Genomic DNA, 27,582 nt, shown 5'->3' with positions numbered 1-27,582 from the left:
TATATAAACCTAGAATGTATTCAATAATAGGATGTAGAATGTGTAATGTATTGTGGTCTATATTTACAGATAAAAAAGAGAATTTGTAGGAGAATAAAGGACTTTATGACACAAGTTTGCTTCTGAATAATAGACGAGATTCAAACTCATACTTTGAGACCCCTAAACCCATGTTCTTTCTAAGACTATTAAGGTTCTGAACATTTGACATGATCGGAGTCAGAAAGGCTTGGCTTATCCACCCCCCACCTCTCTCTGTCTCTTCTTTCTCAAAATATATTCTAGAAAGAACTTTGCTCCTTGAAAACATACAGCCTTAGGTTGGAAGAAGTTACATTTTATGTGAGTGGTTTTCATCTCCCATTTAAAAATGTGAAATGCGATTTCTTATAAAACTCTGCAAGTTAAAACTGGGGGATGGGATCACAATCTGCAGTGGTGTCGTCCACACCTCTGTCTGCTCACAACTTGATAAGAATTACCAAAAAGGATGTCCTCATTTATCTAAAATTCTTTAGGAGAGAGAAACATGACTGCCACTACAAGTAAGAAAAGGCATTTGGGCTACACAAAGCCTCTTTTAAACTCTGAAGCTAGTGGACAGTCTGTTGTATAAACAGGGAAAAGTTTTTATTGGTGCTTTTAATAGAGTCTTATCTAAATATCTAGAAGTTGTCAGCAAGTGTCAGCTGTTACCCCAGGTTAGATTTCAAGGCCCACAGCTCCCTTACAAGGCAAACAAGGATAACTGAAGTTTGTTCTGTACTTCGAGCCCCCAATCCTCCAGCAAACATTCTGCACAACGCTTCTAGGACTAGCAGTAAATGTAGCAGTCATTGTCAAGATTAGGCTAAGATGTCTGCTCAAAGGGTTATTTATTTGAGCCAATAGCAAGAGACAGGGGAAGAAGCCATAGGATTGAATCAGATAGGCCTGAGTATGAAACCCAGCCTTGACACTTAACTGTTATACAGGCCATCCAAGATAAGTACTTAACTTTTCTAAACTTTAGTTTTACTATCCACAAACAGTAAATTATAAATGTCTGCTTTACAAGTCTGATGTGATAAAAATGTACCCATCAAGTTAATTTAGGATAGTCAGTATTTTTCCAGTTTTGGTTCATAGAATACCCAAAGGCATAAAGATCTATCTCTAGAAAGTTAACATTTCCCCCACCAAATGTTTTCCTATTCTTTATATTCTAAGAAACTCAAGAATCCCTTTCTTTTTCCAGCTGTTGATGGAGGCAGAGAGTGACGTGTTCAGGTCTTTATTGTATCCCTTATCTATTTGGGAGCCAGAGTCTGTGAATTCAGGAGTGTGCATTCAGGAGTGTGAATTCAGGCTGTTTTACCTGCACACAACCATGTCCTCCTCTCAAACCAAGAGGACCAGATGTTGATATGGGAAAGAAGGCCATATCGCTATTCCCCAGGCAAGGAAACGATGTCATGCCACTGCTTGTAACAGTGAGTCTTCACATTTATAGGGGATGGATTTGACTTGTATTATGTCCTACGAAAACTCACTATTATCCTCATTTTAGAGATAAGGAAACTGCAGTGAAGTAACTTGCCCATGATATGAAATTACATGAGCCAGTAATAGTATCCTGGCTTGTTCCAGAAATTGTTAACTTTCTTATCCATCTCCAGCCTTGTTTCTGGTTCCCTCAGGCCCCTAGATGAAGCTCAGGCTAAGTTTGTACTAAAGATGGAGAAGTCCGGTGGGGCAGCATCCAGACACCATGGGAATGGGGTGCTGTCTTTTGGACTTGCTTGTCTTCTTCTCAGGTCCCAGTACATGGGCTGCTGTGGGCTGTGGGGTCTTCAGACTGACCCTGACCATCAGGAGAAATAGGAGAGCACCAGGGCTGTGGTTATACTGCAGGTTCTTCATTAGGATCTGTCTGGCGATAACATGTGCTTGTGAGTCACAATCTTTGTGGATTCTTTTTGTCAGTCCACATTGGGCTTCCCAGGTGGCGCCAATGGTAAAGAACCCTCCCTCCCATGCGGGAGATGCAAGAGACTCAAGTTCAGTCCCTAAATCCGGAAGATACCTTGGAGAAGGAAATGGCAACCCACTGTAGTATTCTTGCCTAGAGAATTGCGCACACAGAGGAGGCTGGCTGGCTACAGTCCGTGACTGAGCGACTGAACACACACAGACATGAAAGACACATTAGAAAAGCAGTCTCTGTAATTTGTACTTGTATGTGTTTAATGTTCTCGGGGACAGGGCTTTAGAGAGCTGAATTTCTGAAGGCAGGCTGACTTGAAGGCCTCTCTCAAGGTCGTGAGTTAGTGCAGTCCAGTGAAAAGAGCTTATCCTGAAAACTTAGAAACCTAACTTGTAGTCTCCTGCCTCTTCTGGTGAAATCACCTGATCTTTTTGCATCTGTTTTCTCAATTTCCCAGTTGTGTGTTTGAACCAGATATTTTCAAACATCCCTTCCTTGTCTGAAATTGTTCTTTAACTTTTCTATGTAAGGAATTGATTGAAAGAGCTGGAGATCTCATTATGAAAAAAAGGTTAAGTTATGAATAGGAGCTATTTAAGGCAGCAAAGAAATAGAGCATCCCTTTCTAATAATGTCCATCCTTAAAAAAATAGAAAAAGCACCATTTTAATGTCTTTCTTTGCTGAGGATTAGACCCTTGCCTGGCTTGGACAGTCATTATGGTAAAAGGGCTATAAAAATTAATGTTTTTCTCATTTTATTTGTCTTTTTATATTTTGTATATTTGTATAACATTTATTTATAATGTCACTTGTTACTATTACTTGCTTTCTTCGTGCTTTTTCCTTATTTTTTAAAGGCATAATTTACATGCAAGAAAAATACTCAGATCATGAGTATCTCCCGTGGGGTCCTCTAAACTACTGATGAGGTTTGACAGTTGTACACATCACTCCAGGAAGTTTTCTTGTGACTCTCTCCAAACAATATCCACCTGCCACCCTCAGAGGCAACTAACTACCTCCCAACTTCTGTTGGAATAAAAAATTCAGATAAATATAATCTGTCAGTCAGTCAGTCAGTTCAGTCACTCAGTCATGTCCGACTCTTTGCAACCCCATGAATCGCAGGACGCCAGGCCTCCCTGTCCATCACCAACTCCCGGAGTTCACTCAGACTCACGTCCATCGAGTCAGTGATGCCATCCAGCCATCTCATCCTCTGTCGTCCCCTTCTCCTCCTGCCCCCAATCCCTCCCAGCATCAGAGTCTTTTCCAATGAGTCAACTCTTCGCATGAGGTGGCCAAAGTGCTGGAGTTTCAGCTTTAGCATCATTCCTTCCAAAGAAATCCCAGGGCTGATCTCCTTCAGAATGGACTGGTTGGATCTCCTTGCAGTCCAAGGGACTCTCAAGAGTCTTCTCCAACACCACAGTTCAAAAGCATCAATTCTTCAGCGCTCAGTCTTCTTCACAATCCAACTCTCACATCCATACATGACCACTGGAATAACCAAAAATTCAGATAAATATAATCATACCATGTTTATTTTTGTATCTGACTTCTTCATTAGACGTGTAGATTTTTGAGACTCATCCATTCATCCATGCTGTTGTACTATCAATCTGTTCCTTTTCCCTATAGAGCATATTCTGTTGTATGAACATACCCCCAGTTCCTTTATCTATTCTCCTCTTTTTTGGTTTGGTCACGAATTTATGTAAGTAGAAAAGATGGAGATATAAGTATTGAATCATTGGGTCAAATCCATCTTCTGTTCAGGCCCAAGAGCTTCAGGTGTTTGTCACCTGACACCAACCCAAACCAACAGGCATACACCTCTGCTTCTCATGATAACAATTTATTTCTTCCTTGTTCCCCCTAGTGTGGAATATCTAACCTTCACTTTACCTTACCACTTGGAATTCCAGAAATTGCTAATTGTAGAATTTTAAGCATGATAGTGGAAGATCTTTGTGTCTTCTTATAGGTAGTTATTTTAAAGCCAGACTAAAAGATATGCACTTTATATAAACATGAGGATTTTCTAAATTAGATTAAAGTGAAATGGCTAATAAATAAAATAGTACTTAAGAAAATAGAAAAAGAAATGACAAATATTCAAGCAAATAAGTGGAAGAAGGCTGTCTCTAAGTATCTACTTAAATTACATCTTGTACATGAAGTAGAGATGCTGAGCTTGACAGACAGGAGTTGAATTGTCCTAAGATTCCAGAGACCTGTGTTCAGACAGCTGCTCTGCCCCTCCTCAGGAATGTAACTAGCCACTTTATCTCCAAAATTCAATTTCTCCATCAGTAAAGTGGTCTGGTGGGACTGATAATCCTTCAGCTCTTTGATTTTAGCTATCCCATGGTTCTTTGCAAATCTTTTCTCTGGGCTCTAGATGACTCAGCCTTATTAGTCAGTCCTGGGATTTCACTCTTTTGTACCTCTGTGGTGAAGCATCCAGAGCATCAACATTCAAGAACTATCTCTGGTCCCTTTTCCTCTTCCATGTACCACATGTACCTTTTCTAGATTTGGAGCACAGAGAAGACATGTTGTCTGCAGCTTGCTGCAAGGAAGATTTCCCTAAAAAGTGTTGGGTCTTGAAGTTTTACCTATTTGTCAAGTTCTCAGTCAGTTCAGTTCAGTCACTTAGTTGTGTCCAACTCTTTGCAACCGCATAGACTGCAGCACACCAGGCTTCCCTGTCCTTCACCAACTCTCGGAGCTTGCTGAGACTCATGTCCATCGAGTTGGTGATGCCATCCAACCATCTCTGTCATCCCCTTCTCCTCCTGCCTCCCATCTTTCCCAGAATCAGGGTCTCTTCCAATGAGTCAGTCTTTCGCATCAGATGGCCAAAATATTGGAGTTTCAGCTTCAGCATCAGTCCTTCCAATACATATTCAGGACTGATTTCCTTTAGGATTGACTCAAATACTATTAATTTGTAAGGCTGATCAGCGATATCATACTTTGTTGTATTTTATATCATACTTCAGAACTACATTGTGAATTTGTCCTTTCTGTCTTTCTCCCAGAGAAAGAACCATTGTTCTTGATGGTGACTTCTTGACTTAAGTGTTTTTTTCTTCTGTTGGTAGTAATAGCTGTGTCCTCTGAGTTTAGGTACCAGATAGTCAAAGTGCTGGCCTACCTACATTTCAGCTAGTCCTGGGCTTATGTTATTCACTTGACAGTGTCTGTTTTACTTCCGAACACAGCTTAGTAAGACCTTTTCTTCTTCTCTTCACAATTCATAGAAAAAAGAGGGGTCTTTGAAACACAGTCATCCTCCCTATGGGAAATGCTTTCTATGAATTTTTTATTTCAAAGGCAAGCTTTGCTTCACTTTAAGAAATAGTATCTATCTTTAGATTGAAATAAACCAGAGGGAGTTGAACAGAGAAGGAGGATATTTTTCCATTTTCTCTCAAGTCAAAGTAATATAATTATTTTGGATACCAAGGGAGTTTAGAAGTTAATATATTTACCCATATATAGTGGAAAATTCAAAATTCCATCTCTAAGCAAAAATGGATTTGGGAAGTATCTATCATTTTTATTAGCCATCTCCTTGGGTGTATTCTTTGCAATATATCAGACGAGAAAGAACATGGACTTGCAGAGTCAGAAAGGCTAATTTTCTGATCTTGGCCCAGCTATGTTCCAGTTGAACAACTTTGGAAAATCACTTAACCTCTTTAAGTTTTGGTATTTTTATCTGTAAATTGGAAATAATAGTCTCTATTTTTCAAGGTTGTTTTGAGGTTCTTAGATAATACATATAAAATTCATGGTGCCTGAGACATGAACCCAATAAAGGTGTTAATGCAATTACTTTGGAGTTGTCATTTCTGCTGCTTCTCATTATAATATCAAAATTAAAGCCCCAAGTTTTCATCTCTAACTTTGGAACTTCCAAAATGAAGTATAAATTTCCTGTGCATATTCACAGAGTCTGAGACCATTTAATTATTGCCTTACATCTTACCAAACTGTGATTAGATCCAGAAAATCATATCTTAAAGGCCTCATGCACGCCCTTTTCCAGTGGAGGACCGGGACCATTCTGATTAAATCTAAGTGACCACACTCTGTGTGCATTGCAGAGATAAGATGTCCTTATGGCTAAGGTCTCCTGTTGGTGCTGCTCATGTTTAGACAGCCCAGAATCTAGAAATCATTGTCATGTCACTAGAAAATGTGGGGGAGGATGGTAAAAAGCTTGAGAGAGATTAAAGCTTTCAATAAGTTTGAGGGAGGATTAGTGAATTAACAACAACAACAACAAAATCCATACTATAAAGTAAATTTTCACTTGCAAAAGGCACATCATTTATCTAGAATTTTGAAATCGTTCTCTCTTCGGGTTACTGTTTGGAATGCTTGTGATTTGTTCTCCTTGATGGAACATGAGTGAGTGAGAAGCATATCTAAGCAGGTCTCAGAGCCAGTTTCTTTCATAAATTTCCCCGGGTATATACGCCACATATGCTTGACAAGAACACTGTTAAAGGAGACAGTGTGCTGTGGAATTCAGAGTAGTGACAGGGGAACCAAGAACTCTCACATTTGTTTTTTTTTTTTTTTTGGTCAAAAACTGACTCAATGACCTCGGGGCAAGTTGATTCAAACACAAGGTGAAGAAGATCACTTCTGCCATGAGTTGAGAGCTCATCCCACAAAGATGCTACGTGACTACAAAGTGTTTATTACCGTGCTTGCCTCAGATTAGGAAAATGGTTACAATTGCTGCCCACACTTCCAGGCTATTCCTTTTGTCTTCTAAACCCAACTTTTGTCTATGCATTATAGTCTTTACTAAACCAGAGGAGGATTCACATTGTTAACCTCAACAAAACCAACTTAAAACTTTTTTTGCATTTGCGCTTTTATTAGCAAAATCACTCTTATTGTATCCCTGTTGTTTTGTATCAGGCACTGTACTGGAGATCCAAAAGATGGGTAAGCCTTGGTCCCTTCTCAAGAAGTTCAAAATAGGGTGAAAGAGATCAGCATACACAAAACCAGCATGCAGTGTAAAAATGCCATAAGAGTACACTTGTAGATATTTTATGGATGAAGAAAGAGGTGGCAGCCAATTCTGCCTGAGAAGGACTAACTCAGGGAAGGCTACAGAGAAGAGGGGCTCATCTGGCTGGAGTCTGATGTTGTCCAGGTTGAGATAAAGTAGGATGATCCAAATAAAGAGACACCAACGGGGATGTATAGGGCATGTTCAGAAGACAAAGCATCTGATTTGGCTGGAATGTAGGTTACAGAGGAAGAATGGCTGTGTCCAGCCATTCAAAGTTGCAAAGGCTCTTCTGATGCTGCAAGAGGTTGTATTTCTTGTGTTGGCAAAGGGGGCGGGATGTGGAGTCTTTTTGTGGTTTCTAGGTAAGAGAGAGATGGGATGTTGTCTGTGCTTTAGAAATCCATTCTGACAGGTAACACAGGTGATCAAATTGAGTAGGGCAGAGGTCACACGCTGGCTGCTTTCACATCACATTCCAGCAGATGCATTTTATTTGATATACAAAAGATTTTTTTTTTTAAGTTTTACCCACTTTCAAACTTTTAAAATTTTGGAAAAGTCACAGAAAAATCTAAATTTCTTACTTCTCCTAAAAATCAGAATTTCCAATTTCTGTCAAGCAACAATCAGCTAGAACTTAGAAGTATCTTCATCAGGGGCTGGGACATGCATTCTGCAATCTACCAGAGTGCACTCCAATTTATTTCTTACACCCAAAGCATGTCACTCACCAATGGTGTCTTTCTGGGTCTTGTATTTGAATATGAGACTTCTGGAGTAATGCAAACCTGGTGTCAGAAAGATCCTTGGTGGATGATATTGTAGTTGGACTGCCAGGAATGATGAGAACCTGAATCGTGTGCAGGCAGTGGGATGGAGAGGAGGACAAGGATGGACTGACTGATTGCTTAGAAGTCAAAAGAATGAGAGAGACGGTGAGATCCAAGAAGACTCTCCAGTTTTTATCTTAGATGATAACTGGGTAGGATTCACATAAAATCAGAAACACAGGTGGAATAGAAGGCTTTGGAATGATGGCAGTGTATTCAGTGTGACCCTTTGCAGTTCAAGGCTTTGGAAAATATTGCTAAGTCTGTTGGACATAAACTTACAGGTAGGTAGCCTCTCTGGTATTGTGCTGAAAGAGGATAGCTTATCATTATGCCCCGAGCAGGCATGTACATTTTTTTTTCATTGTCTTGTTATACACTCTATCTTCAACTCTAATAAGTTGTCAGGCAAATATTTGTCCTTGAAATCAAGAGAACAAGTAAGGAAATGGGAATGTACCAAATGCCTAAGAGACAGGTCATATAAAAATGCAGATTGAAAATGGGTTACAGACATTAGGTAGGATTTCTTAGGGCAAAAAAAAAAAAAAAAAAAAGTGTTCATACAAGACATGAAGCAGGGCCTGGAGAGGGTAAGAGAAGTGCGGCTCCTGAGGAAGCAAAGTGAAGAAGATTCTCAAACACTCAGGATCCTAAATATGGGCACCTCCTTAAGTCCTGCTCCCTCTATGCTTCACTTCCTTCATCTTAGTTATGGCCCTGATAGGGAGATTTTGAAAATAAACATCATAAATATTTATGATCATAAATCATAAAATGTTATTCTCCATTCCATGAGAGTTCATGGGCATTGATTGCAATTAATCATTTGAGATGAATAATCTTGTCTAAGTCTCATGTATGTCTCCACCGAGGAGTGATACAAACTCTAGGTTTAGGCCTATGGATACTATTAAAGCCTTAAGTCTTGTCTCATGAGTTTCCAGGTGGGGCTGAAACTGGAATATCATTAGAATATTCAGCGATAGGCATTTGCTTGATAACTGTGTATCCTGGCATTCTACACCAGATAGATTCCTGTCTTTGAATAGCTTCCACTGATAATGATGGAGCCTTCTTACAAATTTTGAAGAGTCAGTCACTAGCAGGTCAGGATGTCAGGCTGCTAAAGGAAAGAATTTGTTTGAAACATTAGGACTGGATTATTTATTTCCTTTAATAGCTTTATTGAAGAAAAATTAGTATACAAAGAACTGCACATATTTAACATGTATAATTTGTTGTTTGGACATACGAAAATACCCATGATATCATCACCACAGTCAAGGCAATAGATACATCCAATGAGTCCCAGTTTCCTCATGTCCCTTTTTTTTTTTTTTTTTTTTTTGCCTTGCCTTGCTTTGTTTTTTTTTGTGTGTGGTAAGAACAATTAATATGATATCTGCCCTCTTAACAAATTTCAAAGTAGTAGTACCACATTAAACTACAGGCATTTATGCTATAGAGCTGATCTCTAGAAACCCCTCTATTAGAATAACTAAAACTTTATACTCTGAATAACCACTTCCCATTTCCTTCTCTTTCCTGCTCCTGGCAACCACTATTATATTCTCCGCTTCTGAGATTTGACTATTTTAGATATTTTATGTAAGTGGAATCATGAGTATTGGTCCGTCTATGACTGATTAATTTCACTTAGCATGATGTCCTCCAAGTTTATGCATATTGGTGTGAATAGAAGGATTTCCTTCTTTTTAAGCCTGCATAGTGTTCCACTGTATAGTGTATGTATGTGTGTGTATTTTCCCACATTTATTCCATTTATATATACATTTTTTTTCCTTATCCATTCATTTGTCAGGGGACACTTGGATTGTTTCCGTATATGACCTCTTGTGAATAGCGCTATAGTGGACATGGAAGAGCGCTGTCTCTTTGAGATCCTGATTTCAATTTACAGTCATCTCATCCAGTCATAGAGAAAGTGGTATAGACCTTAGGTGTTATCCAACCTCTTTCTACATACATAAGAAAACTGAAGCAGAAAGAACATGGATAATAGCAGGATCACAAAGCAACTGTATTAGGATTAGGTTCAGCTTGAGTGACAGAAAGCAGTGATGCAAGAAGACAATGTCCATTTCTCTCTGTGGAGGGAAGTAGGAGCCCCAGGACAGTGGTAGGCGAGGACCTAGTCTCCTGATGGGCTCCTTGACCACACTCAGTTTGTGGCTTCTATTGGGGGACCCAGATGGGAGCTCCTGCAACTCAGTGCACTGAAGCTAGACTGCTTCCCTCTGAGCACACTTCCATTCCACCTTCAAGTCTTCAACCAAACTTACCTGCACAGAAAGCTGAAAGATGTATTATTTATTATGAGCAGCTTTGTACCTAGCTATAATTGGGAAGTTCTAAAGAAAGATGGGAAGAGCAGTTCTAGGACAATAACTATCAAGGCACACCACAAGCTAGGGACAGTTTCAGGACTAGTATTCTGTTTCCTGACTCTAGAATTTCCTCATAGAGGTGCAATCTTTAATTAAAGCCAATAGACCACTTTGAAGATACAAATTCATCATTTTATGTGTCCATACAACATGCAGTGTTCTCTTTTACCTAAGATATTTTGTTTATTAATCCCTAGGTTTTGGAGATAGGAGTCAGGCAGACCCGTGTTTAATTCCTGTGTGCCAGTTTATGACTTTGAGTGCATATGGGTCAAAAATACAAACTTCAGTTTTTTCTTCTCTAAAATAGTGATACTATTTTATTACTAGTATTGTTTTAAGAATTAAATGGGATAATATTCATAAGAAGACCTAGCCCAGTGCCAAGTAAGGAATATGTGTCTGGGGCTGTGATGTTAGTTCCCATCTCCTTCCTCGGGTTTCCTCTGAGACCACTCAATTTCCTAGGAAGTCTTCACAAGGGATCTAAATCCTTAACAGAACTTTCCTCCGGATACTCACAATAGATTTGTTTAGATGCATTGTCAGTTCTTTTTTGCACTTTTCAGACAATCTTGAAAGATCACAAAGATCTGGCAGTGTCATAGAACTTTTTAAAAATTATGGATGCCTCAGCTTCAGCCCCAGAGATAATGATGAAGTAGGTCTGAGAGTTGCCTGGGAATCTTTAGTTTTTAAAGCTATCGATGTGAAATGTTAGTTGCTCAATCATGTCTGACTCTTTGCAGTCCCGTGGACTGAGGCCCTCCAGGCTCCTCTGTCTGTGGAGTTCTCCCGGCAAGAATACAGGAGTGGATTGCCATTCCCTTCTCCAGGGGATCTTTCCAACTCAGGGAGGAGCCTGTGCTCTTATGTTGTAGACAAATCAATATGGTAGTAGATTGGACTAGAGAGAAATGGGGAGACTGAGAGGCCAGTTAGTGGTTACCTGGATGAGAAATGATGGAATAATGAGGTAAAAAAAGAGAGAGAGAGAATAATGGATGGAATTTAAATATTTAGTGGAAAAAGTAATAGAACTTGGTGGCTGATGTGATGTAGGAAGAAGAACATTTCTACTGATTTTGCTGTCAAATATCTTTTAATCATAGCAAAACTGTAGCTCTTGAAATTTAACTGGAACTTACTGGTTTGGGGTAAAGCATGAGAGGAAAATATGTCAAACATGATCATTAATACTATTAAAAATTTTTGTTATCTAGAACAATAACCAAAATCCAACCAGAGAAAATATAAGAGGGACAAAAGTCAAATCTTATTCTTAGCTTTAAAAATTGACTCTGCAAGTACATATGAGAATCATTTAATTTGACAGATGTTTATGTTAAAAAAAAAAAAAAGACTTATAAGGGAGACAATTTGACCCAAGATCAATAATAATAAATAGGACCCTAGCAAAGTAAATGCACTCTTTGGCAGCACTTATATAAAAAGGAGTGTGCAGAAGAGGGGAGACAGTAGTTCCCAGAGTGGTGTGTTCATTCCTGAGCTCCACACATTGAAGGGAACGTGTGCAGAGGAGGGTGCTCAGAAAGGTAAGATGACAGAACTCATGTCCCATAAGTAATTGTTGAAGGAATCCAGGTGTTCATCATGATAAAGAGAAAAATAAGGGGAGGGGCAACTTGTTCAGTACTCTAGGGCTGTTACATAGAAAAGGCAACAGACTTGTCCTGAGAGGGCAGAAGTAGGATTAATGATATAGCAGGTATTTAAATTGAAATAGTAAAGAATATTCTGACAATCATACCTACTGGTAGAATGGACACCTTCTAAGACAGTCTGCTGTGACCAGACATGACACAAGCAATCCCAGGGGCTGGACAAATGTTGCTTGACTGAGGATGTTACAGAGGGAATTTATGGATCAGATTGACTGGGACAGATGGTCCCTAAGGTCATTCTCCCTTTAATGTTACTCCATGTTGTATGTGAAGTTCTAGTCCCTTAATTTTTTTGATAGTACAATTAAATAGATAATTTGTCTTTATTAATTAATGCCAGCACTAAGACAAAGCTGCTGTCTTTTCAAATATAGAGATGTTAAGAATAGTACTAGAAGCTTTTGAAGAAAAAGAATTCTATACATATATTCCTGTACCAATTTATTCTTAGGCTATCACTGGGAATAACAATAGTTTACCAAATTTGAAAAACATATTATACCCTATATGAAAGAGGGTTTATTTTGCTTTCATATGATTTGAGCAATATTGTTACTTAGAATTCAGCCCTAGCTGAATAAACCTAACTGGCCTCATAAAGTTATAGGACATTAATTTATGTAGCCATGGTCTGAAAGTTAATATTCAATTCATTCAAGTACTTATTCAATAAAGTCTTTTCCATATTTCATTCACCCACTATAGCACTGGAAACATAGCTTTAACTGTGATATTTGAAGAACTCATAATCAAATATGGAATCTCTGCTTATGTTTCAGTTACTGTAACTACACACCTAACCACTCCAAAACTTATTGCTAAAAGGACAATCATCATTTATTATCTCTTACAGTTTAGTGGATCAAGCATTTGATAGCCTCTCAACTAAGCGATTCTGGCTAGGAGTCCCTCACAAGATTCCTGGGTTTGAGTTCTTCCACAGACTTCCTCACCTGTATATCTGGTACCCAGCCTGGAGATACTTGAATAGCTATTCTGAAACAACTGGGATCCTTCAGGCATTCCCTCTGTCTATGTATAATCTCTTCAGGCAACTCAGGGCTTCAAAAGTATGTGTCTCAAAAGAAAACCGTATCTTATTTTATGAATAGCACTGGGTGCCATACAGCATCATTTCTACCACATTCCATTGTCCAGGAAGTTACAAATGTCCTCCCAGGCATCCTTGTTCCCCTGATGAACTGTTAGGACCACATTAGAAGAAGAGTATATGGGATGTGATATGTGTTGATGTCTTCACCTTTGGAAGGTATGCTTTGTCATAGCATTTCCCATAGCACATAAACAGATCACACTCTACACAGAGTCCCTGCTATAATGAAAATATGAACAATGCTGTTAAGGAACAAAAGTGTAGGGAGATGATCAATAAGGCAGGGTACATTCATATGCCCTGGGCCCTAAAAGGTGAGCCATCACATTTGTTAAGAAATGCTCCAGGCAGAAGCAACAATGGATGTATAAGCATGCAAGAGCAAGACGTGAAGTGTTAAACAGTTTGGATTGACAGGATCAGGACTCTGTTGGGGGAATGGTAGGGTACTTGCCAGAAAGGGGAGGAAAGACAATATCCCGAAGGGCCTTGAGTGTCGAGTTTAAAAGTTTGGTTCTCCTAGAGGAGAACATAGGCAAAACACTCTCTGACATACATCACAGCAGGATCCTCTATGACCCACCTCCCAGAATATTGGAAATAAAAGCAAAAATAAACAAATGGGACCTGATTAACCTTAAAAGCTTCTGCACATCAAAGGAAACTATTAGCAAGGTGAAAAGACAGCCTTCAGAATGGGAGAAAATAATAGCAAATGAAGCAACTGACAAACAACTAATCTCAAAAATATACAAGCAACTCCTACAGCTCAACTCCAGAAAAAGAAATGACCCAATCAAAAAATGGGCCAAAGAACTAAACAGACATTTCTCCAAAGAAGACATACAGATGGCTAACAAACACATGAAAAGATGCTCAACATCACTCATTATCAGAGAAATGCAAATCAAAACCACTATGAGGTACCATTTCACACCAGTCAGAATGGCTGTGATCCAAAAGTCTACAAGTAATAAATGCTGGAGAGGGTGTGGAGAAAAGGGAACCCTCTTACACTGTTGGTAGGAATGCAAACTTGTACAGCCACTATGGAGAACAGTGTGGAGATTCCTTAAAAAACTGGAAATAGAACTGCCTTATGATCCAGCAATCCCACTGCTGGGCATACACACTGAGGAAACCAGAAGGGAAAGAGACACGTGTACCCCAGTGTTCATCGCAGCACTGTTTATAATAGCCAGGACATGGAAGCAACCTAGATGTCCATCAGCAGATTAATGGATAAGAAAGCTGTGGTACATATACACAATGGCGTATTACTCAGCCATTAAAAAGAATACATTTGAATCAGTTCTAATGAGGTGGATGAAACTGGAGCCTATTATACAGAGTGAAGTAAGCCAGAAAGAAAAACACCAATACAGTATACTAACACATATATATGGAATTTAGAAAGATGGTAACAATAACCCTGTGTACGAGACAGCAAAAGAGACACTGATGTATAGAACAGTCTTATGGACTCTGTGGGAGAGGGAGAGGGTGGGAAGATTTGGGAGAATGGCATTGGAAACATGTAAAATATCATGTATGAAACGAGTTGCCAGTCCAGGTTCGATGCACGATACTGGATGCTTGGGGCTAGTGCACTGGGACGACCCAGAGGGATGGTATGGGGAGGGAGGAGGGAGAAGGGTTCAGGGTGGGGAACACATGTATACCTGTGGCAGATTCATTTTGATATTTGGCAAAACTAATACAATTATGTAAAGTTTAAAAATAAAATAAAATTTAAAAATAAAATAAAAGTTTGGCACTGAGGAGCAGTGACTGGCTTTAGAGCACAAGCTTATTGAATGATGCTCTGTGTAACGTCTTCCATCCACATTCTTTCCTGCCTTTGATAGTAAACATATCATCTCTGTTAAAGTTTGCTTCCTAGATTAAACTGAACACAGACTCTAAACCATCAAATCATTTTAGATTTTTTTTTTCCCACCACAAACAACTCTAGGATGGCATGCATTTGAACAAACTCAAAGTGATTTCACTCTTCTAATTTTCAGAGCTTTTGGCTAGATGCGGAGTGAGAAATTCATACCTTTTTCAAGTAGCGTGGGTTCTTTTTTTCTCCAATTCCTCTCATCCATCTGGTTCTCTGGAGGTCTTGGAATCCAGGAAAGTGTTAGTTCACTGTGCTGAAATCCAAAAAAGACTGCTAAACTGTGAATAGAAAATTTGCATTCCAGAGACGCTGAAAGAGTTAGTCCACCACCGTTTTACAGCAGCAAAAACATCTGTATTCTCTGTCCTTTTTGTCTTTCACCGTACACAATGGAAAACCCTGTACTCGTTATTTCTGCCATCCTTGCCTACTTAATGTAAACCACTTTTGGCACAGTGGGGGTAGAAAGAGGAACCAAAATGTGGAATTATTTTATTTCTACTGTCAGAAAATATTACAGCCAAGATCCAGTTGAAGGGAAGCACGTCACTTCACCGGCTCCCCTTTGTACTCTTCAGGTCACGTTCTTGTCCACGGGGGCCAGAGCCCAGTGTTAGATACACAGACATCCACAGTGCTCAACTCAAAAGGACACTGCATGGTCACAGTCATGATCTTGGCATGTCATCATGGCCTTTCTAATCTTCGGTGCTGTCTTTTGTCTTCCACTGGCAGAAGTACAATTAGAAGGGCTTATTTTCAACAGAAGCCAAATCATTGCCAAATCTATTTAACAGATCTCTAGAGAAATGAAGTTAGCTCATGGCCCTCTGGCTGTTCCCTTTGCCACTCCCAAGAGTTAAAGGCTTAAAGTTTTCTTTCTTTTGAAAGAGGAGCAATTTTGGTTCAAACAAGTTTTTCTGTCATCCCCAGAAGTGCAAGGAGAAACCTTCTGTGACCCTAGTTGTTTGGCTCAGACCACTTGTGGCTTGTTATAATTTAGGAAGTAATTGCAATTCATGAAGCCAGGTAGAAAATAAACATCTTGGCAGAGCTGAGTTTAAAGCAGCTCTGAAGGGAACTGACACGTGAGCAGAATGGTATTGGGAACGTTTCTAGTCTCTGCTTGCAGTTCTTGATTCTAATGGATGATTCATAATGGATTTAATTCTGATCTGAAATGCACAGGCGGGCAGTCATGGCTGTGTATACTTGGAGCTAAAAACATCATCACTTAAAACCCAGTTTTAGTTTACCCCTGGATGGGTCAGTTACCCATGGAAGACAGATACTATAGTAAAAAAGAGTCTTGTCCTACCTACCATATTGTGTAATTAACCTCAGATCATTTATATACTTGGAGAAATTTTTAGCACTGGTTTTTCTGAGTGATACGCTCTTGCTGAGATAGAACCAAGGAACCCAAGAGTTGGAAAAGAACTTAGATGCTAGGTAGTTGAATGTCAGTTACTTTTTTTCATTCAACAAATACTTAAGTGTCTGTTATGTGTTAAGCACTGCTCCAAAGGCTGTGAATGCAGCTATGTATCAGATTGGCGGGGAGATAAGCACTATGTCAGCAACTGAATGCAGGAGGGGATGCCAGGTAGAAATAAGGAGTATGAAGAAAGTAGCAGGATCATGAGATAGAGTCTGGCTTTGGAAAGGGGGCTGCTTATATACGGTGGTGATGGAAGGCCATCTGAGGATCATGGTAGAATTTCAAGTCTGGCTATGAGAATAGGTGTTATTGGATGACTCTGGAATATTTATTCCCAATCATTAATTTATTGATTTAATAAAATATTTATGTTTCTTCTATGTGCCAGTCATTTGTCAGTGAACTGGGAATGAAACAGTAGACAAGACAAGGAGCCTTGCCTTATTAAAACTTTTGCTCAGACCTCTAAACAATCACAGAATTTCAAGGGACCAAGAAGTCTATGGAGAAGGCAATGGCACCCCACTCCAGTACTCTTGCCTGGAAACTCCCATGGACGGAGGAGCCTGGTAGGCTCTGCAGTTCATAGGGTCTGGAAAGTCGGACACGACTGAGCGACTTCGCTTTCACTTTTCACTTTCCTGCATTGGAGAAGGAAATGGCAACCCACTCCAGTGTTCTTGCCTGGAGAGTCCCAGGGACGGGGGAGCCTGGTGGGCTGCCGTCTGTGGAGTCGCACAGAGTTGGACATGACGGAAGTGACTTAGAGAAAAAAACATATTGCATTTTCTCAAACTCAGTATACCAGTATGCATAGGATTGTGGATGTCTGTGTATGCAGATCATATTTTCTTCTCTTCAGTAATAAGAGTAATATATATTAGCCTCTCAGCTGACTAAAAAGAACTAATAATTAGAGTCTATCCTCATGTGGAACAGTAATTTTGCCCAGAAAAAAGAACTTTATAAAAATATTTTTACATCTGTTTACATTCTTAAAAGTGCATCTTACATTTCTTATCTCATTTAATTATCACAATTCTGAGAGGTAGACAGGACAAGTAATTATATCTCATTCTATAGATGAGAAAATTGATACTCAGACTATGGAATTTTGTCCAAGATACTGTGCAGTTCTAGCTACTCTGGAAAGCATCTGCCTCAGTAAAACTGGTCTGATTGTCTATTAATAACCTCTGTTTACAAGTTGCAAATGCCAGGCATTATAAAAGCTGGACCTAAGACACCGTGGCTCCCCAGGTGGCTCAGTGATAAAGAATCCACCTGCCAAGTCAGGAGACACAGGAGACATAGGTTCAATGTCTGGGTTAGGAAGATTCCCTGGAGGAGGAAAGAGCAACCCACTCCAGTATTTTTGCCTGGAAAAATCCCTTGGCCAGAGAAGCCTGGCAGGCTACTGCCCATGGGGTAACAAAGAGCTGGACACAACTGAGCATGCACGCATATGCAAGACATCATGCTGTGTTGCTGAGTTTAGGATTAGCTCCTCTGAGTTATTGGCCAGAGAACGTCTATTACAAACCAAGCATGAGACAATCTTGTTTTGACAGTTGCAATAGACTCAACCTAATGATTTTCCATTGGTAATGTAAATAATCGTCAATAACTAATCAGCAAGAGTTGTCATATTCTTATCATTAACAAGCAAGAATACCAAAGAGAGGATTTGGTGCTCCAAGAATCACCTAGTGTGGAGTTTGGAAAGAATACTGTATAGAAACCAAGGCAGTTGGGTCGTGACCTTAGCTTTTTAACTAGTTTTCATTAGGCAACCAACCTCCCAGAATACAGTGTCCTAGTATATAAGGGGAGCAAGTTGGACAGGATGATTTTAATAAGTTTTTCAGGCTGAAGCAAACTGTATTTGTAAAAGGCTATAGCATATCAGTTTGCTAAAGATTGATATTTGCATTCAGTGTAATTGCCTTTATATGGAACTACATATTAATAACAAGATATAGGAAAAATCTGTTAACTGGAGGATAGTGTAAAGTAGCAGAATGAACAACTTTGTCTTTGGACTTTAAAGATAGAGGTTCAAATCTGACCACGTTTATAGTCATGTGATATATAACAGGAAAAAGAATTCTACCATTCTACTGACTCTGATAGATTATTGCAGAGATCGAATGAAGCCCTGGTTGTGTAGTTACTAAACATTAAAAGCTCTACCAAAGCAAGATGTCAGTTTTTATTTTGAGAGTATAAAATGATACAAATTACTTTTATGAAGAACTCAGGTATTTCCAGGTTTGGGATATAAAAATTGTACATAAAAATGAAAACAGCTCTTCCACAAAATTCTCGTGGATGTAGCAAAGAATCTTAGAAATCCAAAAGCCCATTTTATATTATTATGTTATCCAGTTGTCCTAGAGTATCATACACAGAATTCCTTCAATAATCCATTTGTTTTAGTAAAGATATAAAATATAAGAGATTGATGGTGATGCAAAAATTAGAAATGTAGTATTTACATATAATAGTTTAATTAAATGATCAAAGAATGTCAGATTAATTAAATGTATGTTCTAGTCCCCTAAAATTTATAAGAATTAAACAAAACTAGCATTTATTATACAACCAGGCTCTGGGTCTTATTTTCATATATATGACCTCATTTAGTTCTTACAGAACTGCAGTGTAAATGTTTTCATTCTTGTATAGTAGATGAGGAAACAAAAGGCCAGAGAGGTCAAGAAAATTGCATAGAAAATTCAAGAAACCCAGGTTTCTTGAACCTACCAATAATTTTCTTACCCCATATAGCAGACTCTTCTCTGATTCCAGAGTTAACAAGTCCCAACAGACTGTACCTTGATGATGTTGTAAAGGCAATTCTATCATCTATCTGACTTAGCTTAGAAGGAAAGGAATTCCACTCTTTCCTCCTGTTACAATACTCTCAATGGAGTACTGTGATCTTTTAATTTTGCTCCTGGCATAAAGGTCTAAGATGCTCATGAGTCCCAGCTCCCCCATCATATTTCTCAAGGGTTAGGAGACGTTCAAGATAAGTGTTTTTGTTGTGAAAGAACTGTGTTCCATAAAGGCTACACATTTTAAGGTAAAATAGTACCTCTCTGGGCCTGAAGGTAGAGACAAGCTAAATGCCCTTTAATGGAGTGTCTTTTTTTAATTCACTAAAGCTCAGATTGTAATCCTAACCCCAGTGCTTCAGAATAAACACCAGGGCATTTATTTACTTTGTAAAGAATGTGATTTGTGGCTTATGGTAAAATTGAATAAAATGATCTAATTGTCTGTTTTTGTTCTTTCTGTTGGCTTTTTCCCTTGTGGTTTTAAGACACGTTTCTTAGTTTTAAATTCAATTTATTTAGTCCAAATAAAACAGAAAATCTTATAAAAATTGTTTCCTCTAAATGCTGTTAGTAGTCACATATTTTGTTAGCATTAGTTTAACACATAGACACTCATCTCTAGCCATGTCGAGTTCCCTTTACCAATGCTGCCCAATGCGCTCATTTTGTTGCAATATTCTTCTTTTTTTTTATTTTATTTTATTTTTTAAACTTTACATAATTGTATTAGTTTTGCCAAGTATCAAAATGAATCGGCCACAGGTATACATGTGTTCCCCATCCTGAACCCTCCTCCCTCCCCATACCATCCCTCTGAGTCGTCCCAGTGCACTAGCCCCAAGCATCCAGTATCGTGCATCGAACCTGGACTGGCAACTCGTTTCATACATGATATTTTACATGTTTCCAATGCCATTCTCCCAAATCTTCCCACCCTCTCCCTCTCCCACAGAGTCCATAAGACTCTTCTTGTGGAATGAATTTTGTCTCCGAGTAGGCATATCTGGGACTTACATAATGAAGACTTTTGTTTTAGCACAACATTAATTCCAAAAACTGTTATGATGTGTTTTTTTCCAAGAGCCACTCAAGTCCCACCTACAATAGATTCCCAGAACCATACATCACCACCCATTGCCTGCTCCCTCACCATTCATAAGTAATTACTCTCTTCTGTCTTCCCATCACATATTACTCATTCCTCTGTAATAGCAATTTGTTGTGCCCTTTACCTCCAGTCAGTTATTTATAGAAGTGTCTCCCTCGCCCCCCACAGTGGAAACTTCTGAGGGTAGGGATGGTCTTTGTCTGTTCTCTCTTCAACTGTACCTGCCAGGATGTTTTGCCCTACTCTTGAGGCTTTCTGTAATGCTAAATTAAGGGGACAGACAGCTCTGCTCATCAGAAAATCACGTGAAAAGTTTCTTTAAAAGGGATTTATAAGAAAGTGCATGTTTTGTAGGCACGGGATGCAAAGAGTTATGCTCAAAAAGATGAACCAAAGTGACAAAAATAAGAATGCTGAAGTTCTTTAACTGAATTTTCAATGACATGTCTCATAGCTGTCATTTTGTGTGTGGAGGTAATGACATCAAAAGAAAATACATCTTAAGGAATTGATGTAGTTTGCTAAATTGACTCAAAATTTTTCCTGTTTTGGAAAAATTAGAATTCTCATCTATCAAGTAAGAATTTTTATTCTAATTGAAAAATCACAGTCATAGGGCAACCGTTGTTATTTTCAGTCTTTTTGAAACACATATTAGATATAAACACAGTAGAGATTTAGGTTAAGATACAGATACAGGTGAAGGACACTTGGAAAATGCAAGAGAACTTTCAATGAGTAATGCATGCCTCCTGGGAGGCAGAGCTGTTTGATGGTTAGATACTGTGGGCTTATTTGAAAAACTAATGAGATAAAATGATGTCTTCATCTGTGAAGGAAACCAAAAAGTACTGTCATTATTTGGGAAGCCTTGATTACCAGAATCAAGAATAAGTCTTTATTCCCAAATTAAGGTAGATAATACAGTTATTTGAATTTAAATAATGTCAGTGGCATTCCAGTGAAGCTTGCTGAGTCATAGCCATGTTCTCGTCTTACTGTACCACATTGCTATTCTGTTGGGAATACCGACATTTAGGTTATGCTTTCCAGTCTTTTTTACGTCATGATTCACATGAAAAGTGATGGCCTTCATTGAGCACACTGGAGTGAGTAGATGAGGCTTCCCCTGGCCCAAGGTAACTGCTGTTCAGGGACTATAGAACCTCTGGCCCCTTCTGCCCCTTCCAAACATGGGACACCTGGGCCCCATTTGAGGCACTGTGTATTAGCCTGCCAGTTGAGAAACTTTGGACTAGAGAGTTGTTTTGCATGATTAAATAGATTGTGTTTCATTTTATGTCAAGTATCCAGAGTTTGCTTATTCATGATGAAACTAATATTTATGGAGGATCAATTTTAGGCAAGGATACTGTTGTAGATGCTAGGGATCCAACAATGAGTTTTCTGACTTACCCTGTGCGAGCCAATGAAATTGACAGTAGACGAACCATCTTAAGATTTCAACATGTTTCCTCTCTTTGTTTTATACGCATGTAGCTTGCAGCATGCTATGATGTAGCAGTGGGGTTATCCACTGGATGGAGAATTAGACCTATCCTCTAATTACATATCTTCCACTAGTTGTTTTCCCTTGCTGCCCTTTAGTCTCCTGAATCTGGTAGTTGGGACCAGATGGGTTTTAATCTGTACTGCATGCACCATCCCCCAACAGGCTTCATCCTCTCCTCTCTCCATCCAGAAGTGATTTTGGACTCCTTTGGATGTGCTTCCTTAATAAATTGCTTCCCTGAACAAAGGATTGGGGAAGAGAGGACAAATGAGGGGAGTTGAAAACTCCAGGACCACAATAATCTCTAAAGACTTTTAAAAGTCTCATATTTTCTAGCTCTCCTCATTTCTTTCTTTTTATTCTTAAGTCAGCAAGACCAAAACTGTATCTAGAACATGAGATGTCACCCTTCTCTTTCCAAGAGTCTTTTCTGTTCCAGTATTGCTTTGGTACCTAAAAAAAAAAAAAACAATAAAGACTGAATATAAGATCACATTTTAATTTTATGAAATGAAAATTTTAACATTTCTAAATGGCAGTACTTTATAGTCTTCCAAATCTTCAAATACTTATGTCTCTTGATTTAATCTGCGACAGGGAACACACATACACCTAAGGAATATATAAATTTCAGAAATATTCTTTTCTTCATCATTTTAACTAATAGTCAATGCTTGTGTTACCTGTATCCTTCATTTATAGTCAGATGATTCTTCCAGCTCTTCTGCCCGTGAATTAGAGAAGTTATTTATACATTATCCAAGGATAGAAAAGATACAACCAGATTGTCTCTCTCATTTAAAAACAGTTGTATTTGGGAGTTTTGTGTACAATATTTGTTGACAATTTTATTTTTATTTTCACTTTTTGCTTTTAATCACAATTGTATTGCCATCACTTTGAAAAAGTTTATAAGCTGTGCCTTTTAGCAGTTAAATAATTTCTAATTTTTTTCTGCTACTCTAACATCTTCTCTCATTAATGATACTTTCATTTGAGTAACTGCTTAAAATATTTTCAAAAATTCCTTAAAAATCTTCAAACAAGCCTAGGATTATTTTTTTGGCTCTGCTGGTCTTCATTGCTGTGCGGGCTTTTCTCTAGTTGGGGAGACCTGGAGCTACTCTCTAGCTGTGGTGCTCGGGCTTCTCATCGTGGTGGCTTCTCTTGTTTCATAGCATGGGCTCCAGAGCACAGGCCCGTTAGTTGTGGCTCACGGGTTTGTTGCTCCAAGGCATGTGGGATCTTCTCAGGTCAGGGATCGGACCCATGTCTCCTGCATTGTCAGGCAAATTCTTTCACTGAACCACCTGGGAAGCCTCCTTTCACACCTGGCTCCCTCTTGCCTAATGTGTATCATGGGCCATGCGGGCCCTGGGCAAAGATGTTTACTGTTATGGATACTGTAGTGCGCTGCCCAGACCCCCCGTTTAACCTGAAGTGAAGGGAACACCCTCATCCCAACATCATTCTTCCTCCTTGCAAGCAGCCTGTATCCATTGGATGGCAGATGTAAGGGTATAAACGTCCTACCCCCTAGCTTCAGGGAAAGACAATTTGGCACAGTTGTCTTAACTCCAGAGTTCTCCATGAAACCATCAGAAACCTTTATTATAACTGCATCATAGTTCAATTCCTTCCTCTCTCCAGAGGCTGCCTGTTCTCTCCCACAGGTATGAGCTCAAAGACACTCTTTAATAACTTCTTTTGTGTAAATCTCTGTTTCAGAAACTGTTTCCTAGGAAACTCAACCTATGACTATGGCTCCCTACCAGGAGAGCGGGGTGGCCACTGTTTGGTCATGGAGGTTGACATAAACCTTTAAATCAAGGACATTGTTATATTCAGTGTCATAGAAGAAGCATAATACAATCCAATAGGAGTAAAAGTGACTTCTTTTTCTTGGAGTATAACAAAGGGAGAATTAGGAAAGGTTTTGCAGAAGAGGTAACATTGGAGCTTAACTTTGGAGAATGAGTAAGTATTCTCTAGACAAGGAAGAATGTGAGTAGTCTGGGCTTGTTAAAAAAACACAGCTATTAAAGATGTGGCAGGGAGCTCAGTGTGGCAGCTAGCAGGTGGGGCCCATGGGAAAGAGCAGTAGAGATAGGTCATGAGGCCCTCTACTCATTTTTAAGGGCCTTAGGCTGGAGTGTTCTCTTCCTTCCTAACTCCTATCTGTCAAACTTGGTGCCCCTACTTCACAGACAAGATGCAATTTGAGTAAATACTGAGACACCCATCTTCTTCTTGTTTGCTTGAAGACTTGTTATTTCTTTTTCTCTTTTATTAAATACAATTTCATTTATTAACCATTTCATTTTATGGGCTTCCCTAGTGGTTCAGATGATAATCGGCTGGCAATGCAGGAGACCCCAGGTTTGATCCCTGGGTTGGGAAGATCCCCTGAAAAAGAGAATGACTACCCACTCCAGTATTCTTGCCTGGAAAATTCTATGGACTGAAGAGCCTGACGGGCTACAGTCTATGAGGTCACAAAGAGTCGGACATGACTGACCAACAAACATTTCATTTTAACCTAATTTAGAAAAATTTCATATTTCTATAAAATATGTATCTTTTAGTCTGACTTTAAAATAACCTTCTATAAGAAGACACAAAGATCTTCTTCTGTCATGCTTAAAATTCTACTTTTAGTAACTTCTGGAATTCCAAGTGGTAAGGTAAAGTAAAGGTTAGAGAGTCCAGGTTTCTGACACATGAACCCTTGTTTCAAGCCTCGGATGAAGGGTCATTCAGTTGTTGTTAGTATATCTCTAGTAATGGAAATATTGACCTATACCTGTATTTGTTAATACTGATATATCAGGGCTTCTCTGGTGGCCCAGATGGTAAAAAATCTGCCTGTAATGCGAGAGGTCTGGATTTGATTTCTGGGTTGGAAAGATCCCCTGGAGGAGGGCATAGCAACCCACTCCAGTATTCTTGCCTGGAGAATCACCATGGACAGAGGAGCCTGGTGGGCTACAGTCCATGGAGTTGCAAGAATCGGACATGACTGAGTGACTATACTGATATATCACAGACTAATAAAACTGCAGAGCTGAAATTAGTCACTGTTTTACAGATGAGAAAACCAAGGTCTAGGGAGGAAAAATCATTTACCTAAGGTCATACAGTAGATGTTGACAAATCCAGAGGGACAATTCATCTTCTTCATCCAGCAACTTTGTTTCTCTGTGACTACAGAATTAACTCATCAGATCCCTATCTGAATTATTGGGAGTCAGGAAGCTGGGGTACCACCCCATACTCTACTCCTAATCATTTCCGTGACTCAGGTCCCAGCTGTGTCAGTCTTCCAGGTCTGTTTTCTCACCTGTGAAATCAGAGGCCTGGACTAGAAGAACTCCCAGAGTCCTCCTCCCAGGCATTTATACAGTCTATCCTTTCTCTAAGAGAAGATATGTCTAAAGGTCCTAGTGGACCAGTTGGAGACTGAGAGATAAATACAGTAAAGGGAACTGGCTCAAAAAGGTTCATATGTCCTCAACCATTCACTAATCCAAGCTTCTAGTCAGATACATTCTTGGAGCTTTTATTTCCTGATTTGGGGGCATTTTACTGCAGTCTCACTTTAGGAATATTTTACACTTTCTTTTGTAGCAGAAATGTTCCGATTACCTGCCTTTTAAACTTGGGCCATAAAGTCTTTCCTTAGAAACTGACTCAACTTTATATGTTGCTGCTGGTTTTGAGTAAATGGGCTGAATCTTGCAGCCAAGCCTCAATGCAAACAAAAACATTTTCTGGTCAAGCATTTTCTGGTTTGTTCAACTCCATTACAGGGTTGGCTTTAAAAAAGAAAAAGTTAAAACCCACAGAAGAGCAAAACACAAACCCTGGGAAGACAGTTTCCAGCCACATTAACTCAGATCACCAGGGTAGAAAAGAACCAGGGCCTTCATTGTCCAGACCATCGTCATCTCCAGACTCTCATCTTATGTTCTTCTGCTATTTTAATTTCACCACTTCAAAATGGGGGGAAAATAGGTTAATAGTTTCCATGAGTTTAGACTGTGACCAGAGGCATACTAAGCAATTTCAGAATCTCCAGCAACCACAGCTTGGAGAAGAGAATGGTGGTGGATTTGCCGTCCTCTGGATTCCAGAGTTTAGGGGACTCGGGCCAGCACTGTGATGCCAGAGTGGGATGTAAACAATATTCCTTGCTTCATTCTTTTTGCATATGTTCATCCTAGGATTCTTTTTATTCCAGGTAGTATGCTCGGTGAAAAAGTGAAAGTGTTAGTTGCTCAGTCATGCCTGACTCTTTGCGATCCCATGGACTGTAGCCTGCCAGGCTTCTCTGTCCATGGAATTCTCCAGGCAAAAATACTGGAGTGGGTTGCCATTTTCTTCTCCAGGGGATCTTCCCAACTCAGGGATTGAACCTGGGTCTCCTGCATTGCAGGTAGATTTTTTACCATATGAGCCACCAGGGAAAAAGCATGGGACAAAGAAACATTCTTAAGACATAATCCCTGCCCTTAAAGAATCACAGTATAGTATAGAAAATACCCATATGTGCAAAATAATTGTAATACAGTGAATACTGTAAGTGATATAAGCAACATGAATTACGTGCTTAGGAAAGGGAGAGAAAAAAAACAGTTTATTTCAACTGAAGTTACTGAAGAAGGCTTGCCTGGGGAGATTCCTTCTGGTCCATACCTTGAGAGGTCAAAACAGCAAATTGTGATTCCTTCTAGGCATGACAATGCTCAGAAATATGAAAGTTTCTCATTGGTTTGAGCAAGAGTAGCAGTCTGAAACATTAGGGAAATCTGAGCCTGAAACAGGAGATTGCCTGTCAGGTGAGGAACTAGCTCTTTTCACAATGAGGAGCCATAGAAGTTTTTCTGGCAGGAAAGCTACTACATCACATCTGTATTTTAGAAAGGAAACTGAAAGTCCGTATGAGGAAGGGCAAGTGTTACAGGAGGAGAGATGGAAACCAGAGCCCGTCAGGCTCTGTCCCTCTAGTTCTCACCAGCACATGGTTATCTGCCAACAGACGTGCCTTGCCTCACGCCCATTTAAAAGTTCCAGTGGTAAGAGGGAAATATTTCTTCTCCATTTCCACATCCCTTCCAGTTTTGCAGTTTTCTAATCAGATCCCTATCCCAGGTTTATTCTAGATTGTAAACTCATGGAGTCAGTCCAAACATTCAGTTAGAATATTGCATATTACATGTGAAACTCTGTTGTCTGGTAAGAGAGCATACAATTCTAGGCAAGGATGGAGAGTTAACAACTAATTTTATCAATCTTTCTGAGTCCTGACTCAATAAATGATATCCATTTTAAAAGGGTAGGAGGATTTATTTTTAAAGCTGAATATATTTTTAAAGCCAAATAAATTTGACTTTCTTATTTCATTTCTCAAAAGAGAAACCCTCTAGGTTCAACAAACCCTCTAGACTCAAAACCTTCTAGGTTCAACATGTCTATCAAGAGTTCACAGCACTAAATGTGGAGATGGTGTTTGAATCAAGGGTTTAAATGATCAAAACATCATTGATTTTACTGATCTCTCATTGGGTTCTATAACCAGCATGCTGTCTGTGAGTCTGGGTCATCAGAGAGACCACTCTAAAACGTTAAGGTTCTGACTGATCCTGGTAAGATTTTGATGATTAATCAAGTTTTAGAAGTAATAGAGAAGTATTCTTCCAGTGGAGAATCCAGATTG

The 27,582-nt window shown here is 39.2% G+C and overlaps 1 protein-coding gene across 19 annotated transcripts in view; it reads left to right on the top strand.

Annotated features, from left to right (window-relative positions):
• The window catches only part of LPP (LIM domain containing preferred translocation partner in lipoma), a 757,468-nt gene that overhangs the window by 707,089 nt on the left and 22,797 nt on the right, over window positions 1-27,582 (top strand). The gene's annotated exons all lie outside the window — the stretch shown is intronic.

Source organism: Bubalus kerabau, chromosome 2, assembly GCF_029407905.1.
Source record: "Bubalus kerabau isolate K-KA32 ecotype Philippines breed swamp buffalo chromosome 2, PCC_UOA_SB_1v2, whole genome shotgun sequence".
NCBI lineage: Eukaryota > Metazoa > Chordata > Mammalia > Artiodactyla > Bovidae > Bubalus > Bubalus kerabau.
This window is presented reverse-complemented; position numbering and strand designations above follow the sequence as displayed.